Consider the following 20,249-nt stretch of genomic DNA (forward strand, 5'->3'; position numbering starts at 1 on the left):
TTAGTTTCATTTCAAGAATGTATTATTATTAAAGCATAAGTACATCGAACTGCAGATATAATGCAATTATTTACAGATAGTAAAAACATTGCTTAAAAAAAGCATAATTTTCAAAATAAATTTTAACTTTTATAATACTTCTATAATACTTTTATAATCTAGAGATTTTAATATGTAATATAATTTGTGGAAAATCGCAATATTTTTGTAAAATATTAACAGGATCTTTGATTTGTTAATAAGTTGACATCATTTTTGGGTGTAATACGTTTTTATCATACAAGTACCTAACCTAAATTATTACCTTAACCTAAACATTTTCAGTTTCATAAAATGATTATCTTAGATTATAGATTATTAGGCTAATTATTTATAGAAGAAACGTTGAAAAAAACCACTTTGTGGTTTCAAAGAAACCCACAAAATCACATCATCTTTTTTCATTATAATTAGTATTTTCTATGTCAACATTTTTCATTGTCATAAAAATTTTGTTTCGTCGGTCAGCTGATCTCAATCTAACTATTTCATTTACATTGCTGCAAAAAATAAAATACAAATTGAACAAAGTTTTTACTATCTTTAGTCAATTGCATTATATCTATAGTTCGATGTACTTATATTTTAATAATAATACATTATTGAAATGAAACTAAGAGATTTTGATAATGATATTTGGAATAGAAAAAAATAAAGTTGAAGAGAATTCTATTTAAGAACCCCTCATTTTCTAAATGAGGCGATTTATGACAAAATTATTCACTTATAAAATCCATAAATTAAAAATATTAAAGGACTTCAAATTTTACCTTAAAACAATTACATATGTTACATATATAATAATAAAATAATATTATACTCATTTTTAAATATAGATGCAAGGCAAGAGCTTTGACGTAACTAAAAATTGTGACGTAATTTTTAAAAACAATCCAAAGAAATGGATTAAACAAGGCTTAGTTTTAAACTAATAAAATATATACAAAGTAATATAACTTGCAATAAAACAGATATATAGACAAAGTATTAATAAATTTTGTATGTCAAAAGCAATACTTTAACTAAAAAAAATAGATAGTTTAGATAAAATATTAATTGAAATCTACATGAAAGCAATTTTTCTTTGGTTTAAATTTAACTTCATTTTTTTATACTAAAATTAAAAATCCCCTTATGTATTACAAATTGTAATTTAAACACAATTTATTTACTTTAAATATATTTAAGTATGTTTCAAAAATGAATTATGTCGAAATATTCATAAATATCATAAAGCTAAAAATTGGGTTTTAAAGCAATAACATAAAGTATAATGTAAAATATTATAGTCAATAATAAAAATGCTTTTTTATCCGATCAAATTGATACATTGAAAACTTTTATTTATACATTATTTTCGTTAAATATTAAAAAATTAAAAAAAAAAATTTAACCCATATTTGGTTTTATATCTTCGTCATATATTGTATTAAGCAACCGATTGATAATGTTTCTTAACAAATATAATTTATGGCGTTATGAAAATTCATAAATACAGTAGATTTATAACAAAAAAATACCTATAGAATGATTTTAACAATACAAAATTAATGTCTTTATTTTCTTTTAAAACTTAGCAATACTTTTTTTTAAGTAATTACTGAGCATGCTGTTCCTTGGGTTCGTATTCAATTTTTCCTTAAGGACCTCCTGGATCACAAAGCAAATTTTACGATCTCAGCAAGAAGTGGGTCAAAGCGATAAAACGGCATTCAATGTTCGATTTTCGGAACGCAATAAAGCTCATTGCAAAAATTACTTCATCCATCGATAACAATATAAAACTCTTGCGCAAGTATTAAATGCAAATCTAACATCAAACGACTTTCGAATGTGGCAATAAAATTAAGCAAAAATTCCACATTGCGAAAACGTACAACGATCGTTCTTAAAATCGAATCGTAAATCTTACGAAGCGAGATTAATTGTTTAATCAGCATGGAAGCATCGTTAAATCATTTAAAAAATTACATTAAACACAAAATATGTTGATTGTTGTACCAACTAGTGTTTTGATACAATAGCACAAATTAATTTTAAACCAGATCACTTATTTAACCCGTAACAAAGACTACGGAGGAATGTACACATCTGCACTTTGATAGATAAGAGCCTTTTTGTTGTTTCACAAAAGAGTATTTATTCCGATGTTTCCCAATGTTGGATCGAATGGCGAGCGAGACAAATATTTCGTTTGATCTTCGAGCAACAAAGGGGAACTGGGGTGGATTAACTCATTATCAAGCCATTATGACGATTGTAACAAATGCAATCAGAGGGGGTTGAATGAGTTCATTAGGGACCGCGAATGGCGTTTTAAACGAGGCATTCTCTCCATTAGTACTTCAGACAAGGGAGCAATCCGTCTTGGAGAGAATACTATTCTTGGCCTTTTCGGTATGATGGAATATTTAGAATGCCCCGCGAAGAAAGTCCGACAGTAATGAGAGGGATTATTAACGGGAGAATGGAAGATAATTGGTGAATTTGGACGGAAGCCGGCAATTAAGCACTTTCGATTAAACGTCAAAAATTTAGCGAAAACGAGGCTTTTTGTTTAACTAAAATATCAACTGAACGTTTCTAGTTATATCAATGTTATTTTAAGGCCCTTCTTAAGCCTTTCTTTTATTTATAAACTTTATCGCCAATTAAAAATATAAATAATTTCGATTAAATTAACACAAAACTTATTAACTATACGTCAGTATTTAAATATACTTGTATTTTATTTAACTCTAGTAATTAGACCTAATAATATCATGGTTATTAAAATATACCATTACACCACATTCAACCATAATTTAAGCCATCGTAAATTTCACGATGTTGTATTGTTGTATAAAAGGCATAAAAGCCAGGTGACAATTTAGCGTATTACTCACTTGAATATGATATCAAATTCTAAATAATTCCATCACGATTTCAACCAATAGTTTTCTACCGGTCCTTCACTTTTTTAACATTTCACCCTCATATTTATTTATCGGACACAGTTAGTTCAAGTGCGACGAAGAGGCCAGACTGCTATAATCACTTGTTACTGCAGACACTCGAACATGCAAATTTAACATTTTTCCAACGCCCATTAGGCACCCCCGGGCACTGTCGTACTGCGAAAATTACATTTTCCCATAACGCTGTATACACGCGAGCTTAAATTGTGCCTGAAGAGGCATACGGAAAATCCGGACCGAAGGCTAGGATAAATTTTCCGGATGAAAAAAGTGTCAGTTGGTAAAAAGGACTAAAAGGGATTCGAACCAAACATGTGTAGCTCGAAACATTTTTTAATCGTACTATCAACTGCCAGACAGACAATGGATACGGTGAATATTCAAAGGTTAAAAACTGATTGCACGTCTGTCGAAAAAACGTGAATCAAATTGGAAGAGAAAGAACGGTATGTGCCAGATTTCAAGCTGTTTTGAAAAATCGTTATTTAATGGCACGAATGTGGCATTAAAGACTCAATGTTGAATTTTGTTTGTATGATTATTTAGCTGTCATGATTAACTGAGACAAAAGTTAAAATAACTGTAATTTAAATTTGATTAACATATAAACGATAAAAGCGTGCCTTACCGTTATAAATATTTAACTGTTTATAAATTTACTCATCAAAAGTTTTCTTAAATTCAAATATTAATGATATACAAAATAAAATGAATTAAACTTTTTGTAATGACAGATTTTTTATAACGAATGCTATGTATATAATTTTAATTAACTTGAAAGAAAGTACTAAGTACTGAACATATTTTATAGTAAATTTATTTTATTTAGCATGAAAGAACAGCGTTCAAAATATCAATCGGTTCTTAGCACACCAAGATTGATATAGAACACATGAAGTAAGTTGCAAGTGAAATAATATAAAATTTTGATTTAAAGCAAATTATACAGATTTTTAAATATAGTCAAAGCAAAAGTTTCCAAGAAATTTGATGTAATTTTCAAAAACAATTTAAAGAACTAGATTTAAAAAAATGAAATATTTGTATAACGTAACATAAATTATAATTATAATGATATATGATATATTGACCAAATATATAAATAAATTCAATGCGTGTTAGTCAAAAAATATACGATATCTAAAAAATCTAGGCTTTTTAGAAAAAATACAAATGGAATTCAGCCTGCAAGCAACTTCATCTTAAAATAAAATCACCGTCGTTTTTGAGGCGATTTTTAACACCTTAATAAATTATGTCAAAAACGCATTTAAAAGTTTGATAAAAAAATCGAAAATATTTAAAATATGTAACACAGTAACATCATATAAAATCACAATTAAAATATTTTGATTAATATGACAATAATCGAATAATTTTCCAATTGAATAATCCATAAATGTAATATAATCTAGGGCTAGATTTAGAATGATTATGTTAATTAATAATTAAAAGATTTTCTTTGAAAATGTTAAGAACAATTTGCAAAATACTAAAACCTAGCTTTAAATAAATAAAAATACATTAAATATTTGATAAAGCAAATCTTAGATTCTTGAAAAAAACTAACCTATATACGTATTCATTGGTTCCTCAAGACATTAAAAACATCTACATCGATGTAAAACACGTGAAGTAAGCTGCAAGTGAAATAATAATAAAAAAGTAGTTTTAAACATAAATAGATTCATATAGCTATATTTTTGTTGTTGATAGTCATGCATTAGTTATATTGATTTATTTGTTTGTTTTTTTGTAAGACTTTCGATGCAAATTTACAGGAGTTAGCCCAATGCGTTACAACAAATTAACGACTAAGTAGAAAGACTAGACTGAAATCAATTATATAAATTTTATTAATTATTAATAAACAACCTTATTATGACGCATCATAATTCATAAGGTTTAAAACAGCTCTTTTTAAAATAGTATTTTATAAATATTTTAAGTTAAATAAATAATTTTTATTTAGTATTAGTAAGGTTGACATTCGAGGGCAGTGAAATTAAAAAAATGTTATGCGGTCGAAAAATGATAATACTGGTCCTGACCGCGCGACTGTTGCCCTGTGACATAATTTCTTGGCCTTAACTGTCATACACACAACTTGGTCTTAACCACAAATTTACTGCCTAAATGCTAAATTTTAAATACTACATATTACTACTTAAGATTTTTATGAGAAACACTTAAGACTTTCTATTGTTGTAAACGAATGTCACTTTTTTTTAAACACACAAGTTTGGATTAAATTTATATCTTTTGCTCTAGTGCACATAAAATTATGAAATTTCGGGATATTGCTTAAAATATATCATTGTATCGATTTCCGCTTTTATTTAACGGTTCCCAACCCTATGTGAAGTAAATAATTGAAGTAAATCATAAAATATTATAATTCGAAATTGTATTTACCAACGAATTATTGGAAACACAATAGATTAGCCAAATTTTTGATATTATCCAATTCTGGTGAAATTGAACCATACTTTTTTGGAAAAATTGATAAAATATATCAGTGGCTCTCATCCTTAAATATTTTTTTTAAATCAGTGTCACTTTAATTATAAATAAATATATTATTTTTTTTTAATTTAGTGAATAATAAAATCGAATAATAAAATGTTTTGCAATCAAATAATTACACTTACATGACAGCTGAACAAGTACTACAACATTTTGAAACATCGCTCAATGAAAAGATCAAATCTCTTAAAAAGATTTACCAAACTCCAATTGTCAATTATACATTAATTCCAGTAGAAGACAAAAAATGTAATTTGTTATTACAAAACCCGATACCTTGGAAATATGAAAATACTGTTATTCCCTAATGATATTTGAAATTAAAACCATATTTGGACATACCAAAATATTTAGGAATTTATTTAAAAAATAATTAAATTGATCATAAGAAATGATTACATTAAAAGATTATTGGTAGAAATAGTCTTAGCATGAACGTGTCTAAAGCTGATGTTGAACGTTCGTTCAGGTCGTTGAATCGCATTAAAAACATATAAGAAATTTGATTTTCTATGATGTACTAAATTCCCTTGCTGCACTATCAATCCAGAAAGTGTATAAAATAAATAAATTAAAAATTAAAATTACATTAAAAAATTGTAGAATTTACAATTTTAAATGGGGACCATATATAAACTTGTTTTAGAAACAATATTTTTATTAGCTTACAAATAATAATAATAAACTATTATGCTAATCTCTCTTAGTAAATTGATAAGTGTTTTTATAAATCGATATATTATTCTCTTTTTTTGGGTCTCTGGGTATCTGGACAGTAAATGAATCTCTTGGTGCAGAGGTATTATATTAGGTTAAACATATTTACTTGGCGCACCATAGCAATTAATTTTAATAATATTTAAGATTAAAATAAGATTCGTATTCATTATTTGCATCAAATATTGGCATAGTCCATCTTCTTTTAAGTGGTTAGATATCATTACTACTACTATTACTGTCACAGTAATAATAACACGGTTAATATCAAATTCATCGTCACTTCTTTAAGCATCCATTAATGCAGTGGTTCTTAACCTATTCAAAGTCACGGTGCACTTTTCATCATGGGAAAAAGTGGCGGTGCACCAAAATTAAGAGGTCGCAAAAAATATGTGGACATAATTTTTATTACATATTTAAAAAAAATAATACCTAGTTACATACAAAATTACATACAATTTTTTTACATATTTTTTTAAGTTAAATTATATAAAAAAGTTTAATATTGAAAATAAATTTAGTTAGTTAATTTTGCCCTAGAAACAATTTTATAATTATACGCGTTTTATCAAAAACATTTGTATTAATATTTGAAGGTGCTCTTTGGGTGGCAAATATAAATAGTGCATTTTCTCCCCTTCGTTTACCCAAAATGACGTCCCTGCTTAATATAATAGAATTTATATGATCAATCAAAAATTAATTAATGTGATACCTGAGCTTGTTGGCTTTTGCAGATATCAGAAATATTAGGTCGAATATTTGATATAGTTACCCTCAATTCAACGTCTAAATTTTTTTCTGTCTTTTTCGTTTTTTAGTTTTCATATTAGTTACTGTTGAGAAACCAAGCTCACACAAATATGATGTTGACAACTTTAACAAAATTTTCAATACCTTCATGTAAAGAACTGGATATTCCTCTTGGACAGAAATCCAAAAGTCCTTCATGGTAATTTCGGAAAATTTCATTTTTAGAGTACGATCAGTTCATATGAAAATCCATAACACGATGTATCAATCGTAGCAAATGGATTTCGTATCCAGTCATAATTTTCTCCTTCGGAAATGTTTTCGTTAAGTGAAGGAATCATATCTACTTTTTTTTTATTATTCAATTTTTCCAAAGAGTTATTTTTTCCGAAATCCTGTCAATTTGTCAATGGATGTCAAAATTTTTTCGTGTTTTCCTTGAATGCTTGTGGTAACGTTATTTAAGTAATTAAAAATATTTGCTAAATATGCCACTTTAGCATACCTATCATTATTCTGAAGACATTTTACCAAATCATCCATACCTTCATATCGAAAAAAAAATTAACAATTCATTCTTAAGTTCTACGAATCGGCAAAAACCTCCTGACTTCAGTGTAAAAAAGCAAACACTTGTACTTAGCTTCCATAGAAATGCAAAGTTTTTTTAAAAATGCGTGTTTTTAAAGGTCTTGATTTTATAAAATTTACCATATTTACACCTTGATCTAGTACAGGATTCAGTGCGGCTGGTAATGTTTTCGAAACTAAAGATTCTCTATGTAAAAAACAGAACGTAGATATAATATTAGGTTTTCTTGTCTTTGCGAGGGTTACAAATCCTTTAAATGAGCCTATCATTGAAGGAGCACCATCGGTACAAATTCCTACACATAACTCCCATGATATTTTAAATTGTTCTAAATATGAAGAAATAAGGTCAAAAGCATCTTGTCCTGTCGTGTGCTCAGTAAGTTCTTTGCAGCATAGATATTGATTCACTATTTTGTTTTCATTTTTGAAAAGAACGAATCTTAGTATTTGTGCCTTACCGCTAATGTCAGTAGATTCGTCGACTTGTAAAACAAAATATCGCTTGGAAAGTTTATCGTTAACTGTTTTCTCAATATCGTCCGACATATTTAAAATTCTTTTTTTTTATTTTATCGTTTGAAAGAGGAATTTTCATAATTTTCTTTTTTGCTTCATCACCAAACATAATTATTTCTATTTCCCAACATGCAGGTAAAATTAGAGACTCTGCTACAGTATGTGGTTTTAATTGTACAGCAATCAATTCAGCAATCTTGTATGACGCCAGTTGTGCCTTATCGGAAGTTTTAACAATTTTTTCAAAATATTTCGCTTGTTTATTTTGCATGTTTAACAATCTTTTGAAGTAATCTTTACTTTTTGATGCAATGTCGGCGTGCTTCGTAGTGAAGTGGCGATTTAACTTGTCAGGATTAGGGATTCCAATCCCGGGCCAAAATTTTGATCCCGGGATTTCGGTATTGCAATTAGTCGATCCCGGGATCCCGGGACCAGTCCCGGGATAATTTTCATGTTATTTTATTGATAAAAATAATTTAAAATGAATAATACAATATATTTTTACATCTGTTTTTTATAACGTACAATGTATAAAGTACGTATAATTTTAGTCTTGGACTTAAAATAGAAACTAATATAATAAAAATAAAATAGGGAATGTCTTATATATTTATTTGAGAAGAAAAAAATGAGCTTTTGACAATGTATGTACATAGGTGTGTACATTCATAGACACAATTAATTGAAAACATTATTTTGAATAAAACTCACGAAGTAACATCAAAGCATCAAGTGTTTTATCATTTAGCCTTGATCTGATTTTGGTTCCTAAGCAGCCTGCTGCTGAAAAAGCACGTTCAGACTCACAGCCTCAAAGATTCACAGATGACACGTGCAACTCGCGCAAGTTTGTACACAAAATATAACGATGTTGTCAATAATAATTCTATTGTGCTTGATAAATCAATCAATCCGAAAAATTCGGGATTATGTTTTGTAATCACGGGACTCATCGGGTATTGAAAATCGTTCGGGATCCCGGGATCCCGGGATCCGGGATCCCGGGATCCGGGATCCCGGGATTGGAATCCCTAGTCAGGATACATCGCGCTATTGGATAGTTTTTCTCCACATACAACACATAGTGGAATGTGATATCCTTCCTCATTGATGCTAGTAAAACCGAAACGTAAATTTTCTTCAGAATACTGTCGATTATTTTTTTTGATTTTACTGGATGTATTTTCTTTTGTATGAGACGTATGATGTCTAGTAACATCGTCACTACTTCTTCCACTTGTACTCCCAGTGTCATTAATATTTTGGTCTGATTTACGATTTCGTTTGGTAATAAATTTAACCATTATGGGGTATCACAACTATAATAAAATATAGATTGATTGAAATATTAAGATTTTACTATTTTGCGGATTTTTCGTTTTTACTAATTTTCTCGCGGTGCACTTGCAATAGGCTCGCGGTGCACTGGTGCACCGCGGTGCACCGGTTAAGAACCACTGCATTAATGTATCGTCATTCATAATTATATGGATAATTTCTAAAAGTAAATCAATCTATGTATTTATAAATAATTAAAACACAGATTACTAATTATGTTTTACATAACTTAGTAATTTACTAGCTCGAAAATACATCAAATGTGTAGAGAATAATATTATTATTTGAGTTGCGGCTAAAAATGTCGATACCTAAGTCGATAGTTGTCAATCGGTGATTTGAATAGTGCGAGCGAGATAGCGAGCTCTGCTTGCATCTCGCTCTTTTTTTCTAACTGTTTTTATTTGATAACAGACACACAATATTAAGTAAGAATTATGCACAATTAGAGCATATAATCCCATATCATAAAAATTTAGATACCCTTTGAAGGATAAAATCAGTTTAAGACCAATAATTGTATCGCGTACGTATCGCGTCGTTACGCGGTCTTAATACCGCAACCGTCCGGCCATGTTCCGATGAAAAATTTTACAATAAACTTACTATTATTCACTTACTTGCATAAGTTTAGAATTCAATATTACTAAACTGTGTTTACCGGAAGCTTTTTAACCATTATTAAATTGAAATTGCCAAAATTAGCTCCAACACAAACCCAATAAATGCATTTCAACTTTTGAGTGCAACGCTTGGAATACGATGTCGAGTTACTAGCACAAAGGGTTACACATAAAATTAGAAAGACATTACCTTATCAACCGCACGATGCCTAGAATTGTAAATATCCTCGTGGGCATTGCGGCCATTGCGTGCTTCGCGTCTTCGGCGAGACTCCCGCATCTCGATGCCCGCGGTAGAGGGGATGCGGCGGTGTCGCTTGCGCGTCGGTAATGGACGCCGGCGACTTCGACAATATATTTTGTGTATAAACACAAAGCTTAGCTATAAACACTATTATAAACACTAATTTGAATTATACACTGCTTAATTCTATACACTGCTAAAACGAATTGAAAACACTTTATAATGCACTGCTAATTAAAAACATCGAAAGGAATATTATTATAAAAAAATATGAACGAGAACACTTATTCGAGAAAAATGTAACGAAACAATTAACGCAGCCGTTAACAACGGACGTCGCGTAGCTACTGATTTTTTTAAAAATATTTCTAGATATTAAGGTTATGCTTCGTGGATAATAAACCATAACGATTAAAATATCGTGCATCTCAGATAGCAGAAAAAATATTTTTTATCAAAGGTTGACAATTTGGCTATTTTTAAAATATTTATCTCTAATTCCAATTATTTTAATGCAAGTTGTTTGTTTATTTTTAAAATATCTATCTCTCGTTCGATTTATTTTAATGCGAGAGTGACACGAAGGTCACCTTTGCTGTTGTTGTTATTGACCTTCTAAAAGTATAATGTCGATCATTTCAGTAAATAGTGGGAAAAAAATATTTTTATCACATATCGATAATATGTGAATGCATATCGCCATATCTTGAAGAAACTTGAAAATAATACATATTTTTGACAATGAAATCCCATACATCAGAGGACGCCAACGTGGCGTATGCGATGGGTAACGTGTTAAGACCCTTTAATAAAAATAAAAAGAATGGTTTGTCAACGAAAATTTCGGTGAGTTATTCAAATATAATATTTTTCATTTTTAGTTTCAATGTATATTTTATCATTGCCAGACACGCCAAAAATAACACAGAGAGCTTATGTCTTATGTGTTACTTGAACTGTCATTAGTTACTTATATAATATAACAAAATAGAGTTACCACCCTACATGAACAGCGAATGCCTTTCATCTTTATAGCGTTAAATATCCAATAATACATATGTAAGTATGGCGATTCGCGAGCGAATTACCACAAAATCATTTAAATCTTAATTTCTTAAGATAACACACATTATAACTATTTAAAATATAAACAATGCAGTTTATATTTACTGCAGTAATAATTAAATCGTAAAATTATTACATTTTCTAGCTTTTACAACCTCGAATGAAATAAATTTCATTGAAACTGCAAAACTCGAGTGCTCCGACACTCGTAAATTAATAAACTCCTAGTTTTATTGCCTCGAGAACCCGTCGTAGCCAGGACAGGATCGAAAAACGGTTCCAAAACCGCAAATAATGGTTCCACGCCATATCAAATGACACGACTTGAAGGTGGTGAACTGAATCGGTTTAATACGCAAATCAGACATTCACATAATATTCAGTAGTTGAAAAACTGCGATTAAATGTTAAACCATTAAAAAATATAGACAATAACACTGTATGATATTATTTATTAATATATTTTTTTGTCCTAGAAATATATTATTATTTAATACATATTAAGGTTGATCAAGAGAAAAATTACGCGCAATACTATTCTTTAAAATGAATAGGAGGTAGGCGGCTAAACGCAACTCAAATATTGTCTCTTTACAAAATAATGTGAGAAGCGTTTAGGTGTCAGTACCGGGCGCCGGTGTCGAATGCGTTTAGGATGATCAAAAATGTTGTAGCAGGTATCGGGTTCGATATAAAAAGTGCTTACAGTGGCAGCGTATAAGTAACTTAATCTTTTAATGATTAACGTTTATGGTTTTTAAATCTAAAAATATGTATGAAATGCTTTATATATTTCATTTCAACCCCATTGACAGGCGCCATGCAAAGAGAATAAATTGACTAAGCAATCGGATATATCATTAAAGAGGGTGTCACTCCCTTGAATGGAAAATGGAAGAAAAAGACTAACAAACTGAAAATATAATACAAGAAAATAAAGCGTGTTCAGCATTTCGCATAACGCTATTTTATACGCACAGCATGAAGATGAAGTATTAAAAAAAATGGAAGCGCAAAATTTACTTTTCGGCGAGACGAGGAATAAACACGGATGCGTAAAGTGAGAAAGGAGCAATTTGCAAAAACAAGATGAGGTGCTTGCCGGCAAGAGGCGAATAACAAACGGAATGGTTTACTATGGGCAGACCATAAAGCGAGAGGCGGAGTGAAGAACGACTAAAGTTTGTTGGGCGAACGAGATTTCGCACAGGACCGCGAATCGTGCTTGAGAAAGACTGGTAACTTTGCAAAAAGGATCTAAATCTCTGGTTTTAAATTAAAATTTGAAAAAACGTAAGTATTATATTATTTTTGGTATCAACCCTTAAAATACAATAGTGCAAGCAATCAGTCTCTACTACACCAATAAATCAATATTTAATAAAAATCGCAATCAATAGTAACATAAATCACGACTTTAGCTCCAGTTATAAACAACATACAGTAGAAGCTCTTTAATTTAAACTTTAAAGCACAAATATTTAGATGAGGAATTTAAATAAGTAGCTAACTTTTTAATGATTAAAATCATAAAATATTACGATAAATTTATATATTTTTTTATAATATTGCTTGAATATGTTCTTTATATCTGCTCGGCAAATAACAGTTGTTAACTTAAAAGTTACGATCGCGTCCCATATTCTTCACATCGAGGCCAGGATGTCAGCGTTCAAGAACGCTCTTCTTGCACGGGCCATCCAGCTCCTCAACGAACTTCCCAAACTTTAAAAATATGTGAGATGGTGCATATCTATTTAAGGTGTGCGTCATCAATATTTTTTTATAATTTCATAGTATTTTTTTATATATATTATATATAATGACTTTTATTGAATTTTATATATATATAATTTTTTAAATACCTAATTATTTTCATTGTATATTATATCTTGACCTAAATTTAATTATTATTTATGTATATTCAGACGTTTTCATATGCAGGCGTGTCCAATTTAACAGCCGAAAAATGACTGCAATTGCAGACGTGTCCGCGAAAGTGTTAAAGTGATTCCTAACGAATATTTTTAATAAACTTTTTTTTACAAAAAAGTTGTGATACTTTAAAATATGTATTATTAATATTATACAATTTAATATAAGCGACGTAATTTATTAATTGCAGGATTCGTGTTACATAAACGTTTCTTTATTGAGATTTAATCAATAATCAGTGCAAACAAGGGATTGATTTTTGTACCATGCGTGTGAATGATGAGATAAATTTTTGATGCAATTTTGACATTTGATACTGAGAACAATGAAGCACTGTTTCTCGTGTAATCCATTAAAATTTGTCACACATGTGAGGTATATATAAAGAAAGGAAATAAAGAGACGTTAAAGACAATACAACATCTACTCATTTGAAAGTTTTTCGTCTAATCAATTCCTCTTCCCGGTCCTTAACAGTTGCATATTAATGAAAAATCAGATAATATTATTATTTATATAGGGACCATCGTATTAATTTAAAAAAACGCGGTAAAAGCGTAATAAACCAAAATCAACTTAATATTTATGCTATTTTTAGTGGTGATTTTTTGTTGATTGGTAGTTTAATGGGAGCATTCGGCAAGAGTTCGAAGCAACGCGGAAGAATAATGGACGCAATCGCGACTTCCTAGACCGTAGCAAAAACACGCCAAGCATCTTCGGATTGTCGACACCACCCTTTAGCTTAAGTGATTGATTCAATGGGTTGTATTCCAACGCTCTCAACAAAAATACCCTAGGGTATAAATACAAACACGAATACGACCTGTTGTATAAATATCAAAGAAATTTCCCCTCAACCTTTTTAACAACATAAAGTATACTAGCTGTCGGTACCTCACTATCGTGAGGTACCGATAGCTAGCGAGTGTGCGAATACCGGACCCTCAACTTTTTGGGTTTTAAATATAATTTTTGCTTCGTTCTGATTTTTTTAAATATTTTTTAAAATTTAATGGTTCAAATTGGTCATTACATTTAAGATTTTCAATGATAGACAAAATAGTTCAATCTATAAAAACTACTTAACATTTTCAATTCATTTGAAAATAGGTTTACAACTTGACTAAATATTTCCAGAAGAAAACATTTTATATTATTTATTAGATTTACAACGTTAGATTTTATCGTTATATTGAAACTTAGATATTTAATGATAAATCTAAATATTGTATATCATTTATGAATAGGTTTAAAGCTTGGCTAGATAATAATAAATTAAAAATTGTACTATGAAATTTCAATACAGCGAAGCTCACGAAACCAATGAATAAATTTTGGTGTACTGAAAATTCGTTATATTGAATGTAAAGAAGATGATATATTTTTATTTTATTTTTAATTACTATATTACTACAGCATCAAAATAACCTCTTATAAGGTTGACAGATCGTTTTTGTCCTTGTTTAAGGAAAATGTATGAAACACAATAAAATTTGTGAAAAAAATGTTTTATAAAAAAAGTTTGAGGGTCAACGAAACACCTGTAATGTCGCTTTTGAACACATCTGGCACACCCCAAGTCAATGATGAACTGAATTCTCAGAAATATTTTGTCAAGTTATAACGTCATTCTTAAATTCGGAGCAAAATATTTTGTTATACTGAGATTAGTCTTCATTACAATGAAAACATTTTGTATGAAAGTTTTTCGGGGACAAATTAAACATTCGTTATACTGGGAATTTCGTTATTTCGGTATTCGTTACAAAGAGATTTAACTGTATTAATTTTTTAAATAGAATTGCAACTTAACTAAATATTAATAAAACAAAAAATACCAAAATGTTTTCAACATAAAAAATAATATTAAAACGTAACATTTTGTAATATTTAAAAGTAGGTTTACAGTTTAAATAAATAATAATAATAATAAATAGCATTAGTTAGATATCCGCTCAAAAATATTACTGATAATTAAAAATATTTTTTACACCTTAAAAAATATTAAAATTAGTGATATACAATTTTGTGTAGTTTCCTTTCAAAGGTGTCAGTAAGAGGGATTTTTGCAACACTATGTGTTTAGTAGTTGGTTGTTATCGAATAGTACTTATTTTTAAACTTTGCCCCTTTTTGTTGAAAATGTTTTTTCAAAGGAAATTTTAAAAATTCTCTAAAAACTATTACTTTAAATTGGCAACGTTCGCCAAAATTTAAGTACACATTTTTTCTGTTAAGAGAAGCTAATAAAAAATTTACATTATTTATATTATATTTTAAATACCGTATAAACTAAACATATTTTAAAAAAATATTTTTTTTAGAATTTGATGATTTTTATACATATATTGATAAGTGTTTTACAATTTAAATCGATAAAATCAATTTCGTAGTTCGTTCTCAAGCGCGCCGGGGAAATACCATTACCGGTATTCCCCGGAATTTCTTATATGTGACAGTTCTGTCATCGGTCAAGCGCGCGCCGGGATACAGCTTAGTGCGATTAAATAAACAGTGAAATATGTTATAATCACAGCATTTTTCTTAAAAAGTTACAATTGTAGATGATTCAAAGTGATTTACCATTGGAATTATAGACTTTATAATCGAAATTATCAATTATGAGTGTGCCAGTAAGTGTTTGGTTATATGAATACTATATCACGGTTATTCTAACAAAATTACTATTGACTTTCTAGGATCTAATATTAAAAGACAAACAGCAGTGATTTGGCAATTGAAGATATACATGCCAAAGTTAATTAAACATATTACAATGGTAGTAATAATGAAAAATCTCATATTAGTGTAAACAAAAAGTTACTTTTTACCCAATATATAGTATCGTTTACAGTCAATTTTCAGAATCAATGAGAGATCTAATAACATTTACGTATGGCAAACAATTAATGTATGACATATTGCGACTATTTTGAAGAAGATGAAGATATGTCAATCTACGTGTTTAATCCTCTACAGTAATTTCCGTTAATTTTGTTCTTCGTTTGTCGTTCAAATTTAATTTATGGATTATAATAGTAGTAATAATGTGTTCAATGTTTACTCTTATTATTTTTTAATTACTTTTCAGAAGCAATGATGGAACAATTTGATGACCTAAATGGCTACAACGTAGAATTGGTATATATAAACAAAGAGTTAATCTACTCATGTTGAAGTCACTGTCAGCAAGTATTATCATTTTATAAAGAACATACTACATAAGTTTGATGTAACTGAATATCTTAAATTTGACTATTCAGAAAGAGGAATGATGGCACTGAACAAAAATTGTACATATTTTGCCACATCGGAATTAAAAATAACCCACTCTTAGATATTTTGGCTATCGATTATTCCAGGTATGCAATCACATATTTATAATCATTGTAAAATGTCGTTTATTAGACAACATCCAAGAAACTACACATTTATAAGCTGTCCGACAGCGCCGATTTGATCGACATTAACTTTCAATCCTCACATACTAAGGATATATTACACGTTCATGTTTAAAACATAACTGGTTAATTTAAGATTCTTAAAATCTAACATATATATGTATTAAATCGGAAAACAATGATAATGTTTATGTAATATAAAAGTAAAACTCACTTTTCGGCCTCGGAGCCCGGCGACGGGATTTCAAAATTTGAAGATTTCATTACAAAGATTGTTTTATGATTGTTTATCTAATTTAATCAATGTATTCTTCTTATCCTCAACACATTATGTATATATTTAATTTTCATAGTTATAACACACCTAGTTAATTTGCAATCCGATTATTTATAAAAGCAAAAACTCACTTTTAGGACTCGGAGCCCGTCGCCGGGAATTCAAAATTTGAAAATTTCATTACGAAGATTATTTTATGATTGTTTATCTAGTTTAATCAATGTATTCTTCTAATCCTCAACACATTATGTATATATTTCATTTTTTTTCAGTCAAATGACGAATCAATGAAAATTATTGTCGCGTAGCAAAATTTTATTATTAAATAATAATTATTTAAAAGTGTTGTCACGGTACTATCTATTTGAATTTGAATGCTTATTTTTCATTGGTCGACGCTATTTGAATATTTGAATGCTTATTTTTGATTGGTCGAAACAACAGAACGCATTACCGGCGGCTCGAAAATCAATCGGAACAAATTCAATTTTAATTTTTATTATTATTTATTATTATAATTAAATATATTTCCTTTGTTTACGTGTATTGTTACACACTGTTAATACAAAGCGATACGATTTACAGAATAGATAATTGAACGGAGAATGTTTCGTTTAAAGTTATGCGCGTCCGGAAGCGGCTTAGAACAATTATATATAAGATTATATATATAAGATACATGGAATAGTTTTTTGGGATTCCAGCGAATTTTTCAAGTTAATTAGACAATATTAGAATTTTCATCAGGTCATCTCAAAATTCCACATCAATGAGGCAACCGCAAAGCAGCAGATCATTTTAATATTTGAAAACTTATCATCACCCTATTTTTCACATACGACCCGATACGAGGCGGCACCGAGAGTTTTATGATTGTACGTGTTATGGCCTCAGCCCACTACCGTCCTGCAGATGTAATAACAATGATAATTTAGTGGAAAGTTGGGGGAATTGCACCCCAGCGGGCAATCGGTCCACACGCTGCCGACAAAGTGCGCACGTACTGGCACACCCTGTACATAATAACGCCAAGACACGATCGTAACGACATGGCGTGTAAATGAAGATATCTGGCTTAAGTTGAAGAAGATAAACAAGAGACATAGTTAAGGGTACCGGAAAGACATGCATTTTGTATTCGTTTTTGTAAGATAAGTGTTTTATACACTATCCACGATATTAAACTAGTTTTCGGAAGTAAGACTGCCTAAACATAAAATCGGTAATAGATGAAGTAGCAAAATAATCTTGAGTTAATTGTATAATTATTATGATTTAAAAATTACTTAACATAATTTTGAATTATGTATGTAGGACGATTGTTAAACATTTTTAATTTGTTTTCATCCGCGCAACTAGATTTCTTAATATTGGTAAATTTATTATATGTATTTTAGTATTCCAGCATTTTTTTTTTTTTACCATATTACATAACTAGTAGAAACATATGAGATTTTTATAGAAAATGTGTTGTATGCTGTTTTCTGAAAATAAATAGCAACACGATTTTTTTCTTAATTACTATGATATTATGTATATTTCTGAATAACATATTGAAAAGACTGTTATCAGGAAGCATTTATCATTTGCTGCCAAATAAGGAACGCTTAATAAAAAAGGACAACTAAATGAAAAATGCATCAGTTAAGTAAAATTACGTTTACCGGCACCTCAAATGTATAAAAAGTAAACAGCTGCGGGATAACTTTTGCGAGTTATGATTCTATTGCCCAGTGATGAAAAATATTTGTAGATAATGCGTTGTGGCTGTTACCTCACAAAATATGTTTTGCATAGTTATGCAATGTTTAACTTTCCTGACTAAAAGATCAGCATGTTTATTTTCATGTAGAAGGTTAAGTTTTATGAATTATTATTAAATATTCAGCAACTTTTTAATAACAGAAACGACGACAGAAAATATGGAAAAATTGGTGCAAGTTTATACTTTCTCAAGCTGATCTTGAGGAGCAAAGCCAAATTTAAAATGATTGCCGGATTTGTTTGATCATTATATCAAAAAAACCATGCAGAAACTGAAACGATGGGAATGAAAATTTCTCAAACATGAGCCATAAAATAAAACAACAGATTCTGGGAAAGATAGGAAGCTACAATTAAACTCACTTCCAAAAAAGAATTTCCATCCCAGAAAATCTGCTTTACACAAAACAGCGTTACAAAATATTTCTGAATCTAAAAAAAGGAAGATTACAAACATTTTTTAAATCTCGCAAAAAAGTAATAACCGAAAAAATGGAAGTGCATATAAAGTAGCAGAGAAAAAGCAATCATTCTATACTTTCATAAGTAAAATATATCTGTAAGAATCTGTATTTGTATAGTTTTTAATTATATATATTCAGAAATAAATGTAACTTAAAATTATGAGTCAATAAATATTTTTTATATCATTATTTTTTTATATTTATAAATATGTCTTAATGTTAGCAAACAGTCTTAAAACAGTATTCGTAAATAATTGTATTTATATATTATATTTATGTGTGGGAACAAAATTAACTTCCTAATTAAACCAAAATCAAAGATTGCAATGATTTATGTAACCAAACATCACGAAGTAATTGCTGAGTTTAACACTAAAGCAACTACTACCGATAGTGTAGGCATGCGTATTTTGCGCAAGCAAACGACCAATTCCGCGTTAGTGCGTAAATAATTTAAGAGAAAAAAATGGAATCAACGCCAAAAGCAAAAAAACGTGCCGTCGCTGTGGTAGTAAGTAAGCTCGGTAATCTAGTGTAATTACGAATTAAATGAGGAACATATAAACCAAATTTTGACCAATAGGAGAGCGCATAAAACAATTATCACTTCTCGGCAGTCAAAAATCCACGTCAAAAGCAATAAAATCGTATTTTTAATTATTACTTTTGACGTGAATTTTTGACTTCTGAGAAGAAATAATTATTTTTGCGCCCTCCTATTGACCAAAATTTGGTTTGAATACACTTCAACCAATACTTTCATATCAGAAGTCGAAAGTAATATCGGTAAGAATAGCTTTCATAATTTTAAGACCATGGAGCAACATGCGAGATGCGACGTCTTTCTGTACTTGTTCTTTCGCATATTTTCCTCTAAGAGATGATTTGGCTTAATTTTTATTCTGGGTTTAACCTAATAAAAGTTATAAGCCTATAATGAGTTTTAAAACTTTTAATAGGTTAGGTTTAGTTTGAACAGCAAATGGACGTTAAGCAACTGTCAAATTGGGTATCATTGACATTTTAG

At 29.4% G+C, this 20,249-nt stretch overlaps 1 protein-coding gene and 1 long non-coding RNA gene across 21 annotated transcripts in view; one reads left to right on the forward strand and one right to left on the reverse strand.

Moving 5' to 3' along the window:
• The window catches only part of LOC148227917 (uncharacterized), a 463,346-nt gene that overhangs the window by 306,340 nt on the left and 136,757 nt on the right, over positions 1–20,249 (reverse strand). The window lies entirely within an intron of this gene.
• On the forward strand, positions 15,335–16,662 carry LOC148227918 (uncharacterized). Its single transcript, XR_015811645.1, has 3 exons — positions 15,335–16,095; positions 16,171–16,294; positions 16,408–16,662. It is a non-coding gene; the product is annotated as an uncharacterized LOC148227918 (long non-coding RNA).

This window comes from Plectrocnemia conspersa, unplaced genomic scaffold, assembly GCF_051122295.1.
Source record: "Plectrocnemia conspersa isolate PC_06_02 unplaced genomic scaffold, ASM5112229v1 ptg000012l, whole genome shotgun sequence".
Taxonomy (NCBI): domain Eukaryota; kingdom Metazoa; phylum Arthropoda; class Insecta; order Trichoptera; family Polycentropodidae; genus Plectrocnemia; species Plectrocnemia conspersa.